Consider the following 21,592-nt stretch of genomic DNA (forward strand, 5'->3'; position numbering starts at 1 on the left):
TAACTTTGCCAATGTTCATGCTGAGAACAAGCGGCTGATATAGTCATATGAAGAAGAGAACAATACTGTTGTCCTGCTTATAATAAAGAGGCCAGAAGGGAGCAGAAAGAGGCAGAGGAGAAAAGAAGGAAGGTGGAGAAGAAAGATACTGAATAAGGGAGGAACATGAAGAGAAGATTGAAAACCACAAAAAACGATGAGCAATAGGAAGGAACATGGATGAAGGCGACAACGAGGAAAAAGAGTAGAAGGAAATACTAAGTGAAGAGAATAGGAGAGGGAATTTTGAAGAGAAGAACAGAAGATGAAGAAAAGAAGAGAAAGGGGGAAAAGAGCAATTGGAACAGATGAAGGGGTGAGTAGAGGAAAAGATGAAGAGTGAAAGAAGAATGTAACAATCAGGTTCAGGGTGGGAGTGCCTTTGTCATGACCAGTGCACATTAGTAGCATGGTCAGGGAAAGCCAGAGGTCAGTACATGGGTAATATCGGTTGCGGTACAAAAGGAGCAGGCAGGTAGCATAATCAGGGAGAAGCCAGAGGTCAATACCCAGAAGCAGCAATTGTAGTGAGCTTTACTAAAGCTGAGAGCACAAAAATCTCCCAATGAGCAAGTGGAAGGGCTAGGCTTTTATAGAGTGTCCAATCAGGAACAGGGCAGAGCCAAAACGGGCAACTGGACCAAAAGCACAGAAACATGTACAAGGTCATACAGGGGAGCTATCCAACTCTCTGAATAGCTCAGCAGGAAGAGCCACTGCCTGGAGCACAGGAGCTCTTGGGTTTGAGTCCTGATAAAGAGAAAAAGAAGAGAGGAAAGGGGAAATTAAAAAAAATGAGAAGAGACAAGAGGAGAAAATGAAGAGAATGGGATAAAGAGAAGAGGAAAAGGTGAAAAAGAAGAGAAGGGAAGAGAAAGATAAGAGAAGATGAAAAGATTGAGGCTGTGATAAAATCACGTGATGGGAGTGCATGGTAGACCCACCAGGCTCCTGGTTCTATGAGGAGACTAAAAGACTGCTCTGCCACAAAAGAAGACAACAGTTATTAAAATTTCACATAATTAGTGCGTGCCTTCTTATTGATATTGCATGGGGTTCGGGAGATTAAAGTTACTGCTCTGAAGCGAGAGTGTACAGACTAGACTCTATATAGATGAATCTCGAAAGACTTATAGAGTAATATTGAGAATCTGTGTAGAAGATGGCAGAAGTGGAGTCTTGGGAGATAAGATGTAGTGATCATTTAAAGCTTCCTGTCAGTCTTCCCTCTGAAGAACACTATAGACAACCTCTCCTGAGCAACAAGTGATAAAGAACAGACAAATACATCGTAGCGAATACAGATCAGATATAATGATTAGAGATGAGCGAGCACCAAAATGCTCGGGTGCTCGTTACTCGGCACGAAATTTTCGCAATGCTCGAGGGTTCGTTTCGAGTAACGAACCCCATTGAAGTCAATGGGCGACCGGAGCATTTTTGTATTTCGCCGATGCTCGCTAAGGTTTTCATGTGTGAAAATCTGGGCAATTCTACAAAGTGATGGGAACGACACAGCAACGGATAGGGCAGGCGAGGGGCTACATGTTGGGCTGCATCTCAAGTTCCCAGGTCCCACTATTAAGCCACAATAGCGGCAAGAGTGGGCCCCCCCCCCCCCCGCACTGTCAGCGTAAAGATCGTTCTCCTCTGGCACAGCTGTAACAGCTGTGACAGAGGAGAACGATGTTTGCCCATTGAATTTAATGGAGCCGGCAATACAGCAGGTTCCACTGAATGCAATGGGCTGCCGGCGATCGCAGGATGAATGGTCGGGAAGGGGTTAAATATATAACCCCTTCCCTGCAATTCATCCAGAAATGTGTTACAATAATAATATATACCGGCACATAAGGCGACGGGGCGTATAAGACGACCCCCCAACTGTCACCTTATACGCCGGCAATACAGTGGAGCAAAGAATAAAAAGCATTACTTACTTCTTCAGACGATCTGCGGCGCTCCTGCAGGCTGTCACTCCCTCCTGGTGTTTGCAGGCTCTTGCTCGCTCCTGGTCCACGACAGACTAAAGCTTTCTCTACGAAAGGCTTGAAATCCCCGCCTCCAGAAACACAGCCAATCACAGCAATTCAATGACATCACTGTCATTGGCTGTGATTGGCTGAAGGCACGTGTGTTTCTGGAGGCGTGGATTTAAAGCCTTTCGTAGAGAAAGCTATAGTCTGCCGTGGACCAGGAGGGAGCAAGAGCCTACAAACACCAGGAGGGAGTGACAGTCTGCAGGAGCGGCGCAGATCGTCTGAAGAACTAAGTAATGCTTTTGATTCTTTGCTCCACTGTATTGCCGGCGTATAAGGTGACAGTTGGGGGGTTGTCTTATACGCCCCGTCGCCTTATACGCCGGTATATATTTTTAGTGTATCACATTTCTGGATGAATTGCAGGGAAGGGGTTATATATTTAACCCCTTCCCGACCATTCATCCTGCGCACGCCGGCAGCCCATTGCATTCAGTGGAACCTGCTGTATTGCTGGTTCCATTGAATTCAATGGGCAAACATCGTTCTCCTCTGTCACAGCTGTTACAGCTGTGGCAGAAAAGAAGGATTTGTCTTCTATATGTTCTCAATGGGGTCGGCGCTGCTGCTGCCGGCCCCATTGAGCGCATATAGAGAAGATTTATGGCCTTTAGAAGGACCGTTGGGGATCTTGAAGCCTACAATACACCTAACACTCTCCCTATAGCAGCTCCAACACGATAGCACTTTCCCTGAACTAATGTCAGAATACATCCGTAGCGAGCCGCGGGAGGGGCAGATTTCAATACTCGGGTGACACCTAATCTCCCCAGCCACTCACAGCAGGGGGGTGGTATAGGGCTTGAACGTTGCAGGGGGAAGTTGTAATGCCTTCCCTGTCTTTCAATTGGCCAGAAAAGCGCGCTAACGTCTCACAGAGGAAAGTGAAAGTAACCCTGAACACCGCGTGGTGCTCGTTAAGAGTAACGAGCATCCCGAACACCCTAATATTCGCCCGAGCATCAAGCTCGGACAAGTATGTTCGCTCATCTCTAATAATGATCCTTGTTCATAGAAAAGTCATCCAACTGTCCACAAAACCTATTAACTTTATAATGTGTATTATTAGATATCATATTATGATATAATATGAACCATGGGAGAGAGATATAGATATAGTGGTCCAATTGCACAATGATATCCAGTAATGACTAGGCAGGGGTATAACTATAGGGGTACAGAGGTCACACCTAAACCCTGGCGTCTGAGTTGGCTCAATGGGCCCTTGACTACATATAGTTGGAAAAAAACAGTGTAAGTGGCAAATGGTAGATGTGGGCCCTGCTACAGATTTTGCCTTGTGGCCCAGGAGCTCCATGTTACACCTCTGTGCTAGAGCTATTTCCAGTGGTGATTTATCATATGAGCTGTCTAAGCAGCCATTCAAGGCTCCTGGGAGGCCCATTACTGTCCAACCTGCCAATATGATAATCTGCACCAGCATTGGAATGCCAGACAGCTTGTGATTAACATCCGGCTCAACAAATCACTGCAATGAGCTTGGCACTGGTACCATATATATGTAGTAAGCTCATTTCTGGTACAATATCTATGCAGTAAGCTTGTTTCTGGTACCGTAGTCATGACGTAAGCCTGGTTCTAGTATGGAATCTATGTATCAAACTCAGTTCTGGCACTGTATATATGTAGTAAGCTCACTTCTGGTACCATATCTATGCAGTAACCTTGTGTTTGGTACTATAGCCATGTACTAAGCTCACTTCCTGCACTGTATCTATGCAGTAAACTTGGTTCTAGTACTATATCTTTGTAGTAAGCTTGGTTCTGGTATTGTATGCAGTGAGCTTGGTTTTGGTACTGTAGCTACGTCGAAAGCTTAGTTCTGGTACTGTATGCATTAAGCTTAGTTCTGGTACTATAACTATGTACTAAGCTCAGTTCTGGTACTATATATATGGATTCTGTTACCTTATCTGTACAGTAGGTGTTAGACTTCAAAGAAATAAAGATTTACACAAGAAGTGGTCCAAAGTGATCTTATGCCAACTAGCAATATGAATGTGCTTGGCATCTCGATATTCCTGGCCAGTCAATCACAGTATGAAAACTTACTGTGAAATCTACAATTGTGCCTTTGAAGTAGATAATGTGGCTCCACCTGGCACTGCCCATTTGCCTATTTGGTCAGCCCATTACTGGTTTGACACATTCGTACAGTATATGACAGCATGTGACTTCATTGGTGGTTAGAGGGTGGAATGGAAGAGATGGGAAATGGAAAGAAGGAAGAAAGTAGAACCTAAAGAGAAAAAAAAATAAAATGCTGAAGAATAAGGAGATACATTTTATATGAAGAGCACAAGTTGGTTTATATGTTTAACCCAACACTCACTAGCGACCTAAATGGAGTTACCCATAAGTGCGGCCTTGCCAGGGGGGCCCATTAATCAACGTCTGTTCCATTCGCTAGCAGGCCTTCTCCATCTTTAGGTGATGCTTTATCTTCTCCTCTATTCTTTTTCTTCTGCAGACTCTTAAGCTGAGGCTGTCATCTCTTATCAATCACAGAATACGTAGGATAAATCTGTGTTTAGCACATTCAGCTGTAGATGTAGCCTGCTGGCACTGAGATGACAGGCTGCTGATAATTGGGGTTGGATGTAGAGATATGCACTGCACATAGGACACAGATAGATGTGAGGCTTCACAATGAATGGGCATTTAATTGGTGACCCCATAATACTTCTAGTTATGTCACAAAAATCCTCTTTATGCTCTTCCAAAGATCACAATAGACCAAGATTACCCAACAATGCTCTTACGACTAGGTGGGTACAAGAAGATGGACCTTCTTGAGTCTTGAGCTGATCAGCGGGCAGTACAGACTGATGTGTTGCCAGAAACACACAGCTCCTTATACATTGCAGTTTGACTGTGATGATATTGCAGAAGTTTCCATTCAAGTGTAAGGGAACTGTGACTGCAGCACCATCCCCAGGCTCTTCAGTGCTGTGCGTATCAAGCTACACTTTGGCATTGGCTCCATACAGCCCAGTGATCAGCTGCCCCCAATCAACTATTCATGACATATCCCAATGGTATTTGAATCCTGGAAAACCTCTTTACGCGCTGATGGCCTATTCTTAAGATAGTCCTTCAATGTTTTATTGGGTCGGATCGGACCTCTAAGACATAGACTATTCAGCACAATGATGGGACCTTGGCACTTTTCTAGCACCACATTCCTTTCTTGGTAACACAGACTAGTCCTTACATGTGGCTGTGTCTAGTGAAGCAGGTTGATGGAATGTGATGGGGCAGTGGAGACAGATGGTGACAAAGGCAGCAGCCGCTTAGGTCTTCTGTGGAAGGAACCTCGTGTGCTCCCTCCACCATGTTACATGCCCCTCTTCTTTTTTGGTTGCCGTCCCTGTAAAGTTTGCAATAGTCCAAAGCGGGTTGCACCACCAGTTGCTCTATTCTGCCGATGACACCAAAAATGAAGGAGGTTGATGGTATAGGATGGGGCGGTGGCAACAGAGGCGGCAGCCGCTCAGGTCTTCCTCCACCATGTTACATGCTCCTCTTCTTTTTCGGTTGCTGTCCCTGTAAAGTTTGCAATAGTCCAAAGTGGGTTGCACCACCAGTTGCCCTATCCTGCCGATGACACCAAAAATGAAGGAGGTTGATGGTATGGGATGGGGCGGTGGTGACAGAGATGGCAGCTGCTTAGGTCTTCTGTGGAAGGAGCCTGGTGTGCTACCTCCACCTCACATGCCCCTCTTCTTTTTTGGTTGCCGTCCTTGCAAAGTTTGCAATAGTCCAAAACGGGTTGTACTACTAGTTGCTCCATCCTGCTGACAAAACTAGAAATGAAACAGGTGGATGGTATGTGACGGGATGGTGATGACAGACAAGGTGGACATAGAGGCCACTTCTGTGGAGGGAGCAGGGAGCACTCCCTCAACCCTGTTACACCTGCAGCTGGCCCTATATCAGCACTGTGGCCCTTAATTTAAATCATCTGTAAGAGTGCAGGTGGTTTGGGCTCCACCAATCGAACAAATAAAAAAATGAAGACCTCCAACGTCATACGTCTTTGTAAATTTAGAAAACCACATCAACCCTTAAATACAGACTCCTCCACATACTGTACACATGGCCATGTCTTTACAGAAATTCATTTTTGTTCCATCCCTTTCACCTGCCAGTCAACCTCCATTATAGTCACATTGCCGTACGTCTACCTTCAGTCGATGCACTATGTATAGAAGAATCACTTAGCAGCAAAGTGTCCCTGGGAATTGTATTCACATAATGACTACTTAATATCACAGTATTCAAAACCCAAACCTCTGCAGTAATATAAAGCAATAACAATAAAAGCAACATAACACATTGCAGAACGTGCTGCAATAATAAGGCACTGCTGCCAATCAACTACACTGCAGGTTTGTAAATTAAATGCCGCTCTCCTCTTTTTCCACCAGCACAATGGAAGCACTTTTGTTTCTATGGCTACAATTAATGCTCGGAGAATACGGCAAACGTGGAGTTCGTTGACAGACCTGAGAGCGCCGGGCGCATCCAGAGTTCACCCAGAGAGAACTCCGAAGGATTTAAAAGGAAACTTAGTAACGGCATGATGTGTTAGAGAAGAGCAGGAAGCTTTTGCGCATGGAGGGCGTAGAGTATGATTCCACATCATGAAGTAAAACCACACTGAAGTCTTCACTGAAATCCCTGCGCTAATTTTGGTGCAGATTTTCACCCCGGAATTCACTTATTGCACTGAATGAGATCCGCGGTGAGGATCCATTGCTTCTCTACAACAGATAAAGCATGATGGGAATTGAAAATCTATTCTTTGCCACTGTGACTGAACGGGGTTTGTTAGCGCCATTCACTTACATTGTACTACACATTGTTGTGGAATGTACAAAGACAGCACTTGCAGGTAAGCAGAGATTAGCGTTGAGTGAACGTAAACAGTCGAAACCTGTTTTGGGTTGAACTTTGCTAAAAGTTTGGTTCGGCACGAACCATAACCTTTGGCAGTATGTTTTGACAGAACTCATTAAAATGGCTTCTGCGACATGGCAGAAAGGAAAAGGAGGAAGGATCACATGACGGCAGGGCGCATAATACCTTGCAAATAATTCTTGCAGCCATTCAAGAGGCAGTATAGGTCAGAGCCGGTAGGAGATTCTATGCACCATAGCTTCAGCAGCAACTTCATCCAGGCATAGTTATGTGAGAAGATCTCTGTCAAGGACAGGGTGAATAGCAGAATGCAAATTATAGATAGGAGTGGACCAGTACTAAGGAGTCAGCAGGAGAACAGAGTACTGAGCGGTGAGCACGAGAGCAGAGTACTGAGCAGTGACCAGGGGAACAGAATACTGAGCGGTGAGCAGGAGAGCAGAGTACTGAGCGGTGAGCAGGAGAACAGAGTACTGAGCGGTGAGCAGGAGAACAGAGTACTGAGCGGTGAGCACGAGAACAGAGTACTGAGCGGTGAGCAGGAGAACAGAGTACTGAGCGGTGAGCAGGAGAACAGAGTACTGAGCGGTGAGCAGGAGAACAGAGTACTGAGCGGTGAGTACGAGAACAGAGTACTGAGCGGTGAGCAGGAGAACAGAATACTGAGTGGTGAGCAGGAGAACAGAATACTGAGCAGTGAGCAGGAGAACAGAGTACTGAGCAGTGAGCAGGAGAACAGTTTACTGAGCGGTGAGCAGGAGAACAAAGTACTGACCAGTGAGCAAGAGAACAGAGTACTGAGCAGTGAGCAGGAGAACAGAGTACTGAGCGGTGAGCAGGAGAACAGAGTACTGAGCGGTGAGCAGGAGAACAAAGTACTGACCAGTGAGCAAGAGAACAGAGTACTGAGCAGTGAGCAAGAGAACAGAGTACTGAGCAGTGAGCAGGAGAACAGAGTACTGAGCGGTGAGCAGGAAAACAGAGTACTGAGCAGTGAGTAGGAGAACAGAGTACTGAGCGGTGAGCAGGAGAACAGAGTACTGAGCGGTGAGCAGGAGAACAGAGTACTGAGCGGTGAGCAGAATAGAATACTGAGCGGTGAGCAGGAGAACAGAGTACTGAGCGGTGAGCAGGAGAACAGAGTACTGAGCGGTGAGCACGAGAACAGAGTACTGAGCGGTGAGCAGGAGAACAGAGTACTGAGCGGTGAGCAGGAGAACAGAGTACTGAGCGGTGAGCAGGAGAACAGAGTACTGAGCGGTGAGTACGAGAACAGAGTACTGAGCGGTGAGCAGGAGAACAGAATACTGAGTGGTGAGCAGGAGAACAGAATACTGAGCAGTGAGCAGGAGAACAGAGTACTGAGCAGTGAGCAGGAGAACAGTTTACTGAGCGGTGAGCAGGAGAACAAAGTACTGACCAGTGAGCAAGAGAACAGAGTACTGAGCAGTGAGCAGGAGAACAGAGTACTGAGCGGTGAGCAGGAGAACAGTTTACTGAGCGGTGAGCAGGAGAACAGAGTACTGAGCGGTGAGTAGGAGAACAAAGTACTGACCAGTGAGCAAGAGAACAGAGTACTGAGCAGTGAGCAAGAGAACAGAGTACTGAGCAGTGAGCAGGAGAACAGAGTACTGAGCGGTGAGCAGGAAAACAGAGTACTGAGCAGTGAGTAGGAGAACAGAGTACTGAGCGGTGAGTAGGAGAACAGAGTACTGAGCGGTGAGCAGGAGAACAGAGTACTGAGCGGTGAGCAGAAGAACAGAATACTGAGCAGGGAGCAGAATAGAATACTGAGCGGTGAGCAGGAGAACAGTTTACTGAGCGGTGAGCAGGAGAACAGAGTACTGAGTGGTGAGCAGAAGAACAGAGTACTGAGCGGTGAGCAGGAGAACAGAGTACTGAGCGGTGAGCTGAAGAACAGAACACTGAGTGGTGAACAGGAGAACAGAATACTGAGCGGTGAGCAGGAGAACAAAGTACTGAGAGGTGAGCAAGAGAACAGAGTACTGACCAGGAAAACAGGGCACTGAGCGGTGAGCAGAAGAACAGAGTACTGAGCGGTGAGCAGGAGAACAGAGTACTGAGTGGTGAGCAGGAGAATAGAATACTGAGCGGTGAGCAGGAGAACAGTTTACTGAGCGGTGAGCAGGAGAACAGAATACTGAGTGGTGAGCAGGAGAACAGAGTACTGAGTGGTGAGCAGGCGAACAGGGTGCTGAGCGCTGAGCAGGAGAACAGAGTGCTGAGCGCTGAGCAGAAGAACAGAGTACTGAGCGGTGAGCAGGAGAACAGAGTACTGAGCGGTGAGCAGGAGAACAGAGTACTGAGCGGTGAGCAGAAGAACAGAGTACTGAGCGGTGAGCAGGAGAACAGAGTACTGAGCGGTGAGCCGAAGAACAGAATATTGAGTGGTGAACAGGAGAACAGAATACTGAGCGGTGAGCAGGAGAACAGAGTACTGAGCGGTGAGCAGGAGAACAGAGTACTGAGCGGTGAGCAGGAGAACAGAGTACTGAGCGGTGAGCAGAAGAACAGAGTACTGAGCGGTGAGCAGGAGAACAGAGTACTGAGCGGTGAGCCGAAGAACAGAATATTGAGTGGTGAACAGGAGAACAGAATACTGAGCGGTGAGCAGGAGAACAGAGTACTGAGCGGTGAGCAGGAGAACAGAGTACTGAGCGGTGAGCAGAAGAACAGAGTACTAAGAGGTGAGCAAGAGAACAGAGTACTGACCAGGAGAACAGGGCACGGAGCGGTGAGCAGGAGAACAGGGTACTGAGCGGTGAGCAGGAGAACAGAGTACTGAGCGGTGAGCAGGATGAGAGCAGCATGAGAGACATCTTAGAGTCCTATTACACCTTTTTATATTGGTGGATAGTGTTATGGGGCAGGAGGAGCAGTGTAAAGAATTGGGTGGAATGCCAAAGAAAAGAGGCAGCACAAGAAAAGGCTTGGACACCAAAATGTGAGGTAGTTACTGGAGTCCTTATGAGAGATACATTGGAAAGAGCCATGAAACACATTAGTTTATTCAGGTTGCATTCCTTATCCTTTTGACCACATTTGCAAACAGTGGATTACTGTCTCACCCCCCTCACTGGAAGGATCGCCGCCCAACATTCAGACATTTGTCTTCTAATAAGGTATGCTCATGTTGTAGACAAAAATGTGCCAGGCATTTGGAAACTAATGTAAGTATTGAGTTAGATTCTACAATATTTACTGTGATTGCAAATCTCCAGAGCCCACTTAGCTCAGCAGAATTCAATAGCTGTTCACATCCGGATGTTCTTTCAAAAGTTAAAGTTGAAATATAACCTAAAGGGAAAAAGCTAGCAGTGATATGCAGCCTGCACATGTCTCTCCCCACATCGCCCGTACTAGAAGATCTGATAAACCTTCCTTTGTTTTCTTCGAAGTGGGTCCTTACTACTCAGAACATGAAAAGCATCAAGGTAAAAAAAGGCATTTAAGGGGATGAATATTTTAGCAATCATTCTTTATTAATCCAGAGGAAGGAAAATTAAGCAGTTTTGTAACTAGTCTTGATTTAAATCATCTAACCGTTTTTTGTGTCTTCAGCTCCGATGTAGACGTGTATGGACTACAGGACTCTTGGCAAGGTTACTGCCTCATCAAATGAAACCATCCTCACCCTCAGGGCGACCACACGGTTTGCGATAGCGTGATGTGTACACATTGTGCAGCACGATCACCTGCTATAGCACCCGTAGCAGCGCTCTTTACTGTATTTTTTGGTGCTGCTGAGACCACTTACATCGGTGCGCTCCCGGCAGCGCCATGTTTGAGTAGGCATGCCAACCTACTGAGTTGCAGGTGGTATCAATTTTCTGTGCAAAATTGCACAGCTCAGTGCACGATTTTGTGCAAACGGCGGCCTTTGGTGCCCAATTGCACACCGAAATAGAGCATTTTGCTTTTTTTTCACTCGTGCACAGAAAAAAATCCTGTGTGAAGATACTCATTAAAACGAATGGGTTCTATTTGCCGTGTTTTCCGTGCGCAAATTTTCTGTGCGTAAATCTATGCATAAATACACCCGTGTCCGGCTGCCCTCTGCAAGATCAAACAGTTTATTATATGAAGCCTAACCTTGAGTGTCATGTGACAAATAACGGGGAAGTTTATCAAGACACTTGCGTGAAAACTGGAGTAAAATTTGGGAAAACTCAATTTTTTTCAATTTTACACTGCTCGACACTTTTCCAAAAAGGGGACGAGGCTAAACAGGAGCGGCGCTGCCTCCTACGGCCAATGAATTTACTGTTCACTGGTATTTGAACTAGAGAATAACGTGAATTATCATTCCCTGCTGGTAGCGATTATGGTGCACAACAGCCAAAAGATGCACCCCATTTATTAAGAGGCTTGCAACTCTTAATAAATTTTGGAGGACTCACTCCTGCACACTTTGTGTTGAATGAGGCCTAAGAAGCACCTGTATTAACCCCTTAGTGACCAACCTATTTTGTGTTTCAGAGACCAGGTCATTTTTATTTTCATTTTTTCATTGTTCCACGGACCATTTTGTCTTTTGCATCAACATATTAGTATAATTGTTTGCATTTTACAGGAACACTTGTGTTTTTTGGGGTACATATAATGTATTATTTAACATTTCATATTTTTCTTAGGGGGATAACACAGGTAGCGATGGGGGATGGCACAGGTAGGTGGGGCCTCTGTGTATAGCAGTCACTTCCATGCAGTGCAGCCCTCTCCCATTTGATACTTATTAGACACCATCTTATTGGTGAAAGTTTTTGGTTTCACTTTTACATCTATCTCAGCACAGCATTAGCTAGAGGCAATACTATTCTGCTAGGGGGGCAGTTTAACTATCATTATCTTCTATATACACCTAAATAAATTACAGGCGATAAGGAGAGAGGAAGAAGGATGAGCTGTCATCTCCTCTATTATAACAGTATGATAGGAGCTGTGTGATCATCATTATAGATGAGCGAGTATACTCACTAAAGGCAATTGCTCGAGCGAGCATTGCCTTTAGCGAGTATCTCCCCCGCTCGAGACAGAAGGTTCAGGTGTCGGCAGCGGGCACGGAGCTGTTGGGGGAGAGCGGGGCGGAATGGAGGGGAGATCTCCCTCTCCCTCTCTCCCCCCGCTCCCTCCTGCTGACAGCCGCTACTCACCGCTCCCCCGCGCCGGCACAGGAACCTTCTGTCTCGAGCGGGGGAGATACTCACTAAAGGCAATGCTCGCTCGAGCAATTGCCTTTAGCGAGTATACTCGCTCATCTATAATCATCATCAGTAACTGTGACAGGAGTGCCTGTCCCCTCCCCCTCCCGTCTAGGTGGTTTCCATGGTAGATCCATTTTACAGCATCACATAGACCGAGAAATTGACTAGAAACTGAACACATAAACCCAAGTAGATCTGAGCTGCTCAGAATTGAGATCACATTATTATCTAAGGGAAAAGAGGCCAGGAGCTTCAAAGAAGGAATAACTAACTAAGGCAGCACTAGCTAACTTATATATACTAGGGGGATAGCTACATAATGAATGAAAAAGATCACAGTGACTCTCTAATTCATTCAGCATGATGGGATATTTTTCTTACCCCAAAATTTGTACTAATTGAAACTCCTCATGGATCTGCGGGGGCGGTCATCTTCTTCCTTCGGTTGCTCTCATTGGAAGTTATAGTGGCCATTAGGAAGTGACACATCAGTGTTGTGGTACTTCAGGTCTACTGTCTACTGTGATACAATGACTTATTCTGTATGTCTGTCAATTTAATCAGGGTTACATGAGAAAACCCTATAAAGGAGTAGTAATCCTTAGCCACAGAGTAAAGCAGTGATTACTGACCAGAGTGCCGCAGCAGTCTGGTGTGTCGTGAGAAGCTCCTAGGGGTGTTGTGAAAAGAAAACAGAGAGAAGAAGAGAGTAAGAGAGATAGAGAAGAGAAGAGGAGGAGAGAGAGATGAGAGAGCTAGAGAATGGAGAGAAAGATAGAAGAAGATAGATTTTATTTTTTTTACATGGGTGCCGTGAGTTTAAATACTTTTTCATGCAGTGTGCCGTGAGCCAAAAAAGGTTGGAAGACACTGGACCAAGGAAATGTTTGTCACAGTCTGAGTGCAGAAAGAGCAATAACCTGGTTTCCATTAAATGCAGCCACCATGTTCTTGGCTCACCCAAATGGAAATGAATCACCAGCAGAATGGACACCAATTTGTTGCTTTCTGGTATCTGCTTTCTTCCCCATCAGCCCAGTAATTACACCTCAATGACCGATCTCTGAGATCCTTGGCAGTAGGATAAGGTTCCAGTGTTTGTGACCAGAATAGGTTCTTCAGAGGTCCTCAACAGGAACAAGCAATGAACCTCAAGTGAACCTGAGAGATGTCTCCCTGAAATGTATGTCCCTCTCTCCCCTTTCATGCCTCTGTTGGCCGTTCAGACATATTGCTGCCCAGTGATAAAGAGATTCCTTTCCAAAGTGATTTGTTTGCTCTAGCAGAAAAAGACCTGAATCGGATTATTTACATCACACAGAATCAACTGCCCGTGAGAATCCGCTCGGATAACATCATTGATTCACGACCGTCTCGCTGACATTTTCCATTCCGTGATTGAAGTCTTTCACTCCACCTTCCAAACATTTACAGAAATGGTTTCCAAGTGAGACGACCCAACAGAGACATCAAAAGTTACAAATAATCCACAAAGAGACACTGCCATTGCAAGGAATTGGAGGTCACATGACTGCGGAAAATGGTGACCTTTGCTTTTATTAATAACGAGCCATCCTCTTCTGATGGGCTCTGAACTGTTTTACCCTACATGCTAGTTGCAAGAATGTTTTTGTGTAAGCAGATAGATTTAACTCTTTGGTTTAAAATACAAAACCACAATATTGTTGCATGCTAATCCAAACAGACACTGAAGATACAGTGACTATAGGACTACAGATGTAGATCATAATGGGCTGTAATAGGGCACCCAAAGAAGTAAATAGGGTCATGCGGTATGAACTGATGAATGGTGACATGCTTCAATGGCTGCTGTAGTGTAAGGATACAGTACTACGGCATCATACTGAGGCACTATATGGTGGCACTTCCAGCACCCATAGTAAGAGACTGCAGACGCTTTCTGTGGCCATGCCTCAGCCCTCTACATGATCCCTAAAAACTATTGAGGGAAAATACAAGGAGATGGAAGAGTTTGATGAGGAACAGGAGTAGTTCAAAATGATTGTGGGTGGAAACCCTTGGATGGGGAGTCTTTCTGATGAAAACAAAATCAGCCCATTTTGAGCTAAAAATAATTCTTCATGACCATTCATTCTCTTCTTGTCCTTCCCTCCTTTTCTACCCTTTCTTCTCTACCCTTCATTCATTCCTTTCCTATCTTTCCTTATCCTTACTTAACTAATCTCCGTTCCTTACCCCCTTCTTTCCTTTCCTCCCTTTTCTTCTATCATTCCTTCCCTTATTTTCTTCCTACCCTTCCTTCACTCCTTCTTTCCTTACTCAACCCTTACTGCCCTACCCTTCCTACCTTGCCCTCTCTTTCTTCTTTTTCTTCCTACCTACCTTTCCTAGCCTTCCCTTCCTCCTTTCTCTCCATTTCTCCCTTATTTACTTCCCTCTCTTTCTTCCATTCCTTTGTCTTTCCTTCCTTTTCCCTGCGGATAGCTAGGTGGGGGGAAAATATATTTTTTTTATCCTAAACTTAAGTTATATGTTTGTTCTCATTTAATTTTTTTGTACTGAGAGAAAAATGTAATGAAGGACAAAAAAGACTGTAAATGACCAGGCAACCGTAGATGGCCTCCATAGCCTCCAAATGGCTAACTTCCATGCATTTCTTTCTATACCCTTCCTTCTCCTCCTTCCTTCCTCCCTCTCTCCCTTCCTTCCTTTCATCACTGCCTTTCCTTGTTTTTCTTTTTATCCTAACTTTCTTCTGCTTATTCCTTCCCTTCCTTCCTTTGCTCCTTCCTTACCTTTTCTCCATCTTTACCTGTCTTTCCTTGCTTCCCTACCATTGCTTTCTTCTTTACCCCTCCTCCCTCCCTCCCTCCCTTCCTTCCTTCCTTTCATCACTGCCTTTCCTTGTTTTTCTTTTTATCCTAACTTTCTTCTGCTTATTCCTTCCCTTCCTTCCTTTGCTCCTTCCTTACCTTTTCTCCATCTTTACCTGTCTTTCCTTGCTTCCCTACCATTGCTTTCTTCTTTACCCCTCCTTCCTCCCTCTCTCCCTTCCTTCCTTCCTTTCATCACTGCCTTTCCTTGTTTTTCCCTTTATCCTAACGTTCTTCTGCTTATTCCTTCCCTTCCTTCTTTTGCTCCTTCCTTACCTTTTCTCCATCTTTACCCATCTTTCCTTCCTTCCCTACCATTGCTTTCTTCTTTACCCCTCCTTCCTCCCTCTGTCCTTTCTTTACAACTTTTCTTTTCTTCCTTTCCACCCCAACTTACCCTTTCCTAACCATCTTTTCCTCCCTTTTTACCTTTACTTCCTTTTCTTCTTCCCTTTACTTCCTTCCCCTATAGAAAGCTAAGAAGATTTGCTAGGGTATTTTTTTTTCAGAAAAAAAAGTAATAAGTTTTGTATTCATTTAATATATCTCCACAATTGGCATCCCCACTCCTGGTCAACCTTGAAAACCCACAAAGCATGCCAAAAACAACAAGTTTATGTAAATTAGCATAGGCTACACCCACAATCCAGTAAAAAGCATAACAGTTGGGCAGCATGGACTCCAGCTACAGACAACCAATTCTTGTAGTCTCCCTTCTCAGCCATTTTACACAAATGAAACTGCAGACAATTGAATATGAGTTACATTCTTTTCTTTAAGGGGTTGATGCAGGATGACTGTCATCATAGAGTGGAGTTCACCGGCTTGAGATCCTCCTCTGTTAGGTGAATGGAGTGGCACCCATCCAGGTGCGCTATGTGCGGGCCTTGTATTACATTATGGCCATAAATGTGAAGGGTGAATATCTCGCTGTCCACGGCGCCTCCAACAAAGTAAGCTGTTTCCCGGAAGTGGCAGGAGCCTATGGTGATATGCAGTTTTCCCCCAGGCCCTATGATCTAAAAGTGGTTGTTGGATCTAATTTTTTCTAAAGGTAGGATATGTTCTAAAATAAAAAAGGAAGTTAAATTCACTGCTTTGATTCCTCACAACTCGAGTGTCTCAAACCCTGCAGCTCCAATTACCGGCCTCAGTGGTCTTGTTCTCTCTACACTGCTGAGGCCATTGACCAGATGCAAAGGTCATGTATGTATACAGGCATGCCACTCCTGGCAATCATGTAAATCAAACTCATCGGGGGACGGGAGTTGTGGTGCCGGACCGGTGGGACATCGAACTGGTGAGTATACCTTCTTTTAGAAAACTTTTGTAACAAATATCTCAGACACCCCTTTAAAGTCTATCCAGCATTTTGTAAATAGTCTTATGTTTTTGGAACTTTGTTTTTACATTTTCTTGATATCTTCCCTTGAAAAACAGATATTTACAGGTTACTATGGAGACTTTACGAGTTAGGAAGCTATATTTAGGACCTGGAGATTACAGGCAAAGCTGGCCTAGCGTAATATTAAACATGTACACACAATTCTATACATAGATGTGAGTTCAGTGCCGTGTTTGCAGAACAGAAAGCGTAAAAAGTCAGTGAAGTGAATGAGTCTCTCAGTAATTATTACTCTGGAGCTGGAATACTTAGTAGATAGTGAGTAATGTAAATTACCGGTGTGAATCCTGATGAGAAGGTTACGCTTTACGCAATTGCTCTTTTTTTTTTTTTTAAGAATGTTGAAAAATTCAAAATTTAATTCAATGTTTTCAAAAACATCATCAGATTTTTTTCCATTTTGTCATTTGTTCCACATATGAAATCTATTTTATGTATAAGGTGGGATTTAAAGTAGTAAAAGGGGTAGAGAGTTATCCTGCGGGAGCTGTGAATCACCCTAACATATGATTGGTCTGGTTGGCCAAAAATTAACTGTCCCATAACTGAAGTCTGGGAAAGTGCACACCAAAAATATTCTTTACTGTTCAGTGAACCAAAATAGTAGACGTTTGGTGTAAATCCACTAAAATAATAATAATTCTTTTTCTTTCTTAAAGAAAGAAGAAAAAGTTGAAGAAAGAATCTTTTTTCTTCTTTTTTCCTTCTTTTCCACCACTTTCTCCTTTTCCTCCATTGTCTTCTTTTTCCTTAGTCCTTTTTACTTTATTTCTTTTTTCATCTTTTTCTTCATTAACTTTGCCTTAACAGCAGTTCAGAAGTCCTCAGATATATTTGGCGGTGACTCAGAAGTGTTATACAGGGCTTTTAATGGTTCAAATTAATTCAAACCCAACCAACATTTTTGCCTAAATTCGGCAAATAGTCTGAAATAAAATGTGAAAAGTTCCCTCATCGCTAATATTCTTCACAGGTTACACAGAATATTTTGTCTTTTAGCAACTCTTCAGTCCTGAGACAGAATTCTGACTAGAGACGAGAGGTGGGAAGTTATATTACTTGCCAGCCATTTTCTGTGCCATTGTCCCTCCAATTTGCCCATTCCTGGGTTGTGTTTTTTTTGTCTTGCAAGATGACCACTGCAGTCTTCCATCTATGTAATGCATACTGTGAATTGGTAGTCCGAGGCACTTCAGGCCACGCTCTGATTGGTCAGTGCTGATCACGCACGCAAAGCTGGACAATCAGAGAGTAGGTGTAGTGAATCAGTAGTGTAACACGCTACCAGTGCAAAGTGTGTATTCAGAAGACCAGAAGTGGGTCCCGGGAAGCAGCAGATCTGAGGGACAACAGTGTAGAAGTTAAGGCAAGTAATATAACTCTACCATCTTAGTTTTGTCCTAAGACTAGAGGGGTTGCTTTAAGATTTGTGATGAGAGAACTTCTAAAAAGTTTGGCTTGGCCAGGTTTATCTGATTTCGGCATAAAGTGTAGCTTGGTTAGAATTTGTTCAAACTGAACTCTGCCAGTACTCCGGAAACTGGTGTATAACACTGTCTAAGAGACATAAAAGCTGTGTATAACATAAGAAGAAAGAAAGAAACGCTCTATTCTCCTTAGGGAGAGCAACTATATACTATAAACTAAGTGAGTAGACTCAAATGGCCACGCACGCTCCTCTGGGTAATATGCAAATAAGGGAGATGGAATAAATCCTCTACAGTGCCACCTATTGAAAGCCAGCATTCCTTCAAGTCAAAGTCAGAATTTTTATACAAGCCTTGTTACAATAACTGGGAATTAAAAGCAAATCCAGACTCCATGTACAGACAGCTGTTTCAGGGTTATTGCCGTTCATCAGTGTAAAGTAGGAGTCTGGCTTTTTGCTAGTGAGAGGCCTGGGACAGGGGTCAGAAACGCTCTTTTCTCCTTAGGGAGAGCAACTATAAACTAAGTGAGGAGACTCAAATGGCCAAGCACGCTCCTCTGGGTAATATGCAAATATGGGAGATGGAATAAATCCTCTACAGTGCCACCTATTGAAAGGCAGCATTCCTTCAAGTCAAAGTCAGACTTTTTATACAAGCCTTGTTACAATGACTGGGAATTAAAAGCAAAGCCAGACTCCATGTACAGACAGCTGTTTCAGGGTTATTGCCCTTCATCAGTGTACAGTAGGAGTCTGGCCTTGCTAGTGAGAGGCCTGGAAGGCCTCTCCCTAAGGAGAATAGAGCGTTTCTGACCCCCGTCCCAGGCCTCTCACTAGCAAAGCCAATGCAGAATCCGTAAGAGGGTCCTCCACCAGCGATGAGTCATTTAGAGACATCTTCTTATATTACACAAAGGCACCTTCAGACATAAAGGCCCAGGAGTAACCGCTGCCTGCACCTCCATAGCTAACACATCGGTCCATTCAATGATTGTTGACCATTACGCCTAATGTGCAGCACCGAAAACAACAAATTATCCATCTGAAAATTACATTCAATCCCATTTTGCGGCTTTAAACATTTCAGAATGATTTAACCTCCATCACCCCCATTACAGCAAAAACAGCCCTGCCATTCATTCATGGGCCTGATTCATACTGCATTCAGGTTTTGGCAAGTATTGTGTGGTCTTTCAGTTTTGTAGGACGATTTCCTGTTGTGATGTTCAATACCCTAACTCTGTAAGACACAACGGGAGGCGGAGGATGGGGAACTGGTGGAAAAAGCGAATTGTTTCCACTTATTCTTCTCCCGGCTATTTAGTACAAGTAAGGTCAAGTCAACTTCCAAAGCTTCAGCTCACACAAACAAATTACTGTACTTCAACAATGAAAATATGAGGCAGAAATAGGGAAAATCTACAATCTGATACAGCAAACAAATTGTACATATAGGTCAGTGTTACAGTCGTTATATTCTTGTACATAGGGGGCAGTATTATAGTAGGTATATTCTTGTACATAGGAGCAGTATTATAGTAGTTATATTCTTGTACATAGGGGGCAGTATTATAGTAGTTATATTCTTGTACATAGGAGGCAGTATTATAGTAGTTATATTCTTGTACATAGGGGGCAGTATTATAGTAGTTATATTCTTGTACATAGGGGGCAGTATTATAGTAGTTATATTCTTGTACATAGGGGGCTGTATTATAGTAGTTATATTCTTGTACATAGGAGGCAGTATTATAGTAGTTATATTCTTGTACATAAGGGGCAGTATTATAATAGTTATATTCTTGTACATAGGGGGCAGTATTATAGTAGTTATATTCTTGTACATAGGGGGCAGTATTATAGTAGTTATATTCTTGTACATAGGGGGCAGTATTATAGTAGTTATATTCTTGTACATAGGGGGCAGTATTATAGTAGTTATATTCTTGTACATAGGGGGCAGTATTATAGTAGTTATATTCTTGTACATAGGGGGCAGTATTACAGTAGTTATATTCTTGTACATAGGGACAGTATTATAGTAGTTATATTCTTGTACATAGGGGGCAGTATTATAGTAGTTATATTCTTGTACATAGGGGGCAGTATTATAGTAGTTATATTCTTGTACATAGGAAGCAGTATTATAGTAGTTATATTCTTGTACATAGGGGGCAGTATTATAGTAGTTATATTCTTGTACATAGGGGGCAGTATTACAGTAGTTATATTCTTGTACATAGGGGCAGTATTACAGTAGTTATATTCTTGTACATAGGGGCAGTATTATAGTAGTTATATTCTTGTACATAGGGGGCAGTATTATAGTAGTTATATTCTTGTACATAGGGGGCAGTATTATAGTAGTTATATTCTTGTACATAGGGGGCAGTATTATAGTAGTTATATTCTTGTACATAGGGGGCAGTATTATAGTAGTTATATTCTTGTACATAGGGGGCAGTATTATAGTAGTTATATTCTTGTACATAGGGGGCAGTATTATAGTAGTTATATTCTTGTACATAGGGGGCAGTATTATTGTAGTTATATTCTTGTACATAGGGGGCAGTATTATAGTAGTTATATTCTTGTACACTGGGGGCAGTATTATAGTAGTTATATTCTTGTACATAGGGGGCAGTATTATAGTAGTTATATTCTTGTACATAGGGGCAGTATTATAGTAGTTATATTCTTGTACATAGAGGGCAGTATTATAGTAGTTATATTCTTGTACATGGGAGGCAGTATTATAGTAGTTATATTCTTGTACATAGGGGGCAGTATTATAGTAGTTATATTCTTGTACATAGGGGGCAGTATTATAGTAGTTATATTCTTGTACATAGGGGGCAGTATTATAGTAGTTATATTCTTGTACATAGGGGGCAGTATTATAGTAGTTATATTCTTGTACATAGGGGGCAGTATTACAGTAGTTATATTCTTGCACATAGGGGCAGTATTATAGTAGTTATATTCTTGTTCATAGGGGGCAGTATTATAGTAGTTATATTCTTGTACACAGGAGAAGTATTCTAGTAGTTAGATTCTTGTACATAGGAGGCAGTATTATAGTAGTTATATTCTTGTACATAGGGGGCAGTATTATAGTAGTTATATTCTTGTACATAGGGGCAGTATTATAGTAGTTATATTCCTGTACATAGGAGCAGTATTATAGTAGTTATATTCTTGTACATAGGGACAGTATTATAGTAGTTATATTCTTGTACATAGGGGGCAGTATTATAGTAGTTATATTCTTGTACATAAGAGGCAGTATTATAGTAGTTATATTCTTGTACATAGGAGCAGTATTATAGTAGATATATTCTTGTACATAGGGAGCAGTATGATAGTAGTTATATTCTTGTACATAGGGGGCAGTATTATACTAGTTGTATTCTTGTACATAGGGGGCAGTATTATAGTAGTTTTATTCTTGTACACAGGAGCAGTATTCTAGTAGTTATATTGTATATTTCGGGCAGTGGTATATTAGTTATATGCTTGCACAGCAGTATTACAGCAACTGTATTCCTATTTTCAGGTTTTAGATGAGTCACATTCATCAGCCGCACTCAGTGAAGCTATGGAGCTTCTTTCTCCGCCAGGTACCTTATTCCCTATCCAATATTGCTTCGCATAGC

The 21,592-nt window shown here is 43.3% G+C and overlaps 1 protein-coding gene and 1 long non-coding RNA gene across 2 annotated transcripts in view; one reads left to right on the forward strand and one right to left on the reverse strand.

The window, feature by feature from the left end:
• ADGRB1 (adhesion G protein-coupled receptor B1) overlaps positions 1-21,592 on the reverse strand; it is a 651,809-nt gene that overhangs the window by 583,701 nt on the left and 46,516 nt on the right. The window lies entirely within an intron of this gene.
• The window catches only part of LOC136578882 (uncharacterized), a 91,992-nt gene that overhangs the window by 67,406 nt on the left and 2,994 nt on the right, over positions 1-21,592 (forward strand). Inside the window, exon 2 of the long non-coding RNA XR_010786675.1 lies at positions 21,493-21,556. This is a non-coding gene — a long non-coding RNA (uncharacterized lncRNA). The remainder of the gene's footprint in view (positions 1-21,492; positions 21,557-21,592) is intronic.

This window comes from Eleutherodactylus coqui, chromosome 9 (assembly GCF_035609145.1).
Source record: "Eleutherodactylus coqui strain aEleCoq1 chromosome 9, aEleCoq1.hap1, whole genome shotgun sequence".
Lineage (NCBI taxonomy): Eukaryota > Metazoa > Chordata > Amphibia > Anura > Eleutherodactylidae > Eleutherodactylus > Eleutherodactylus coqui.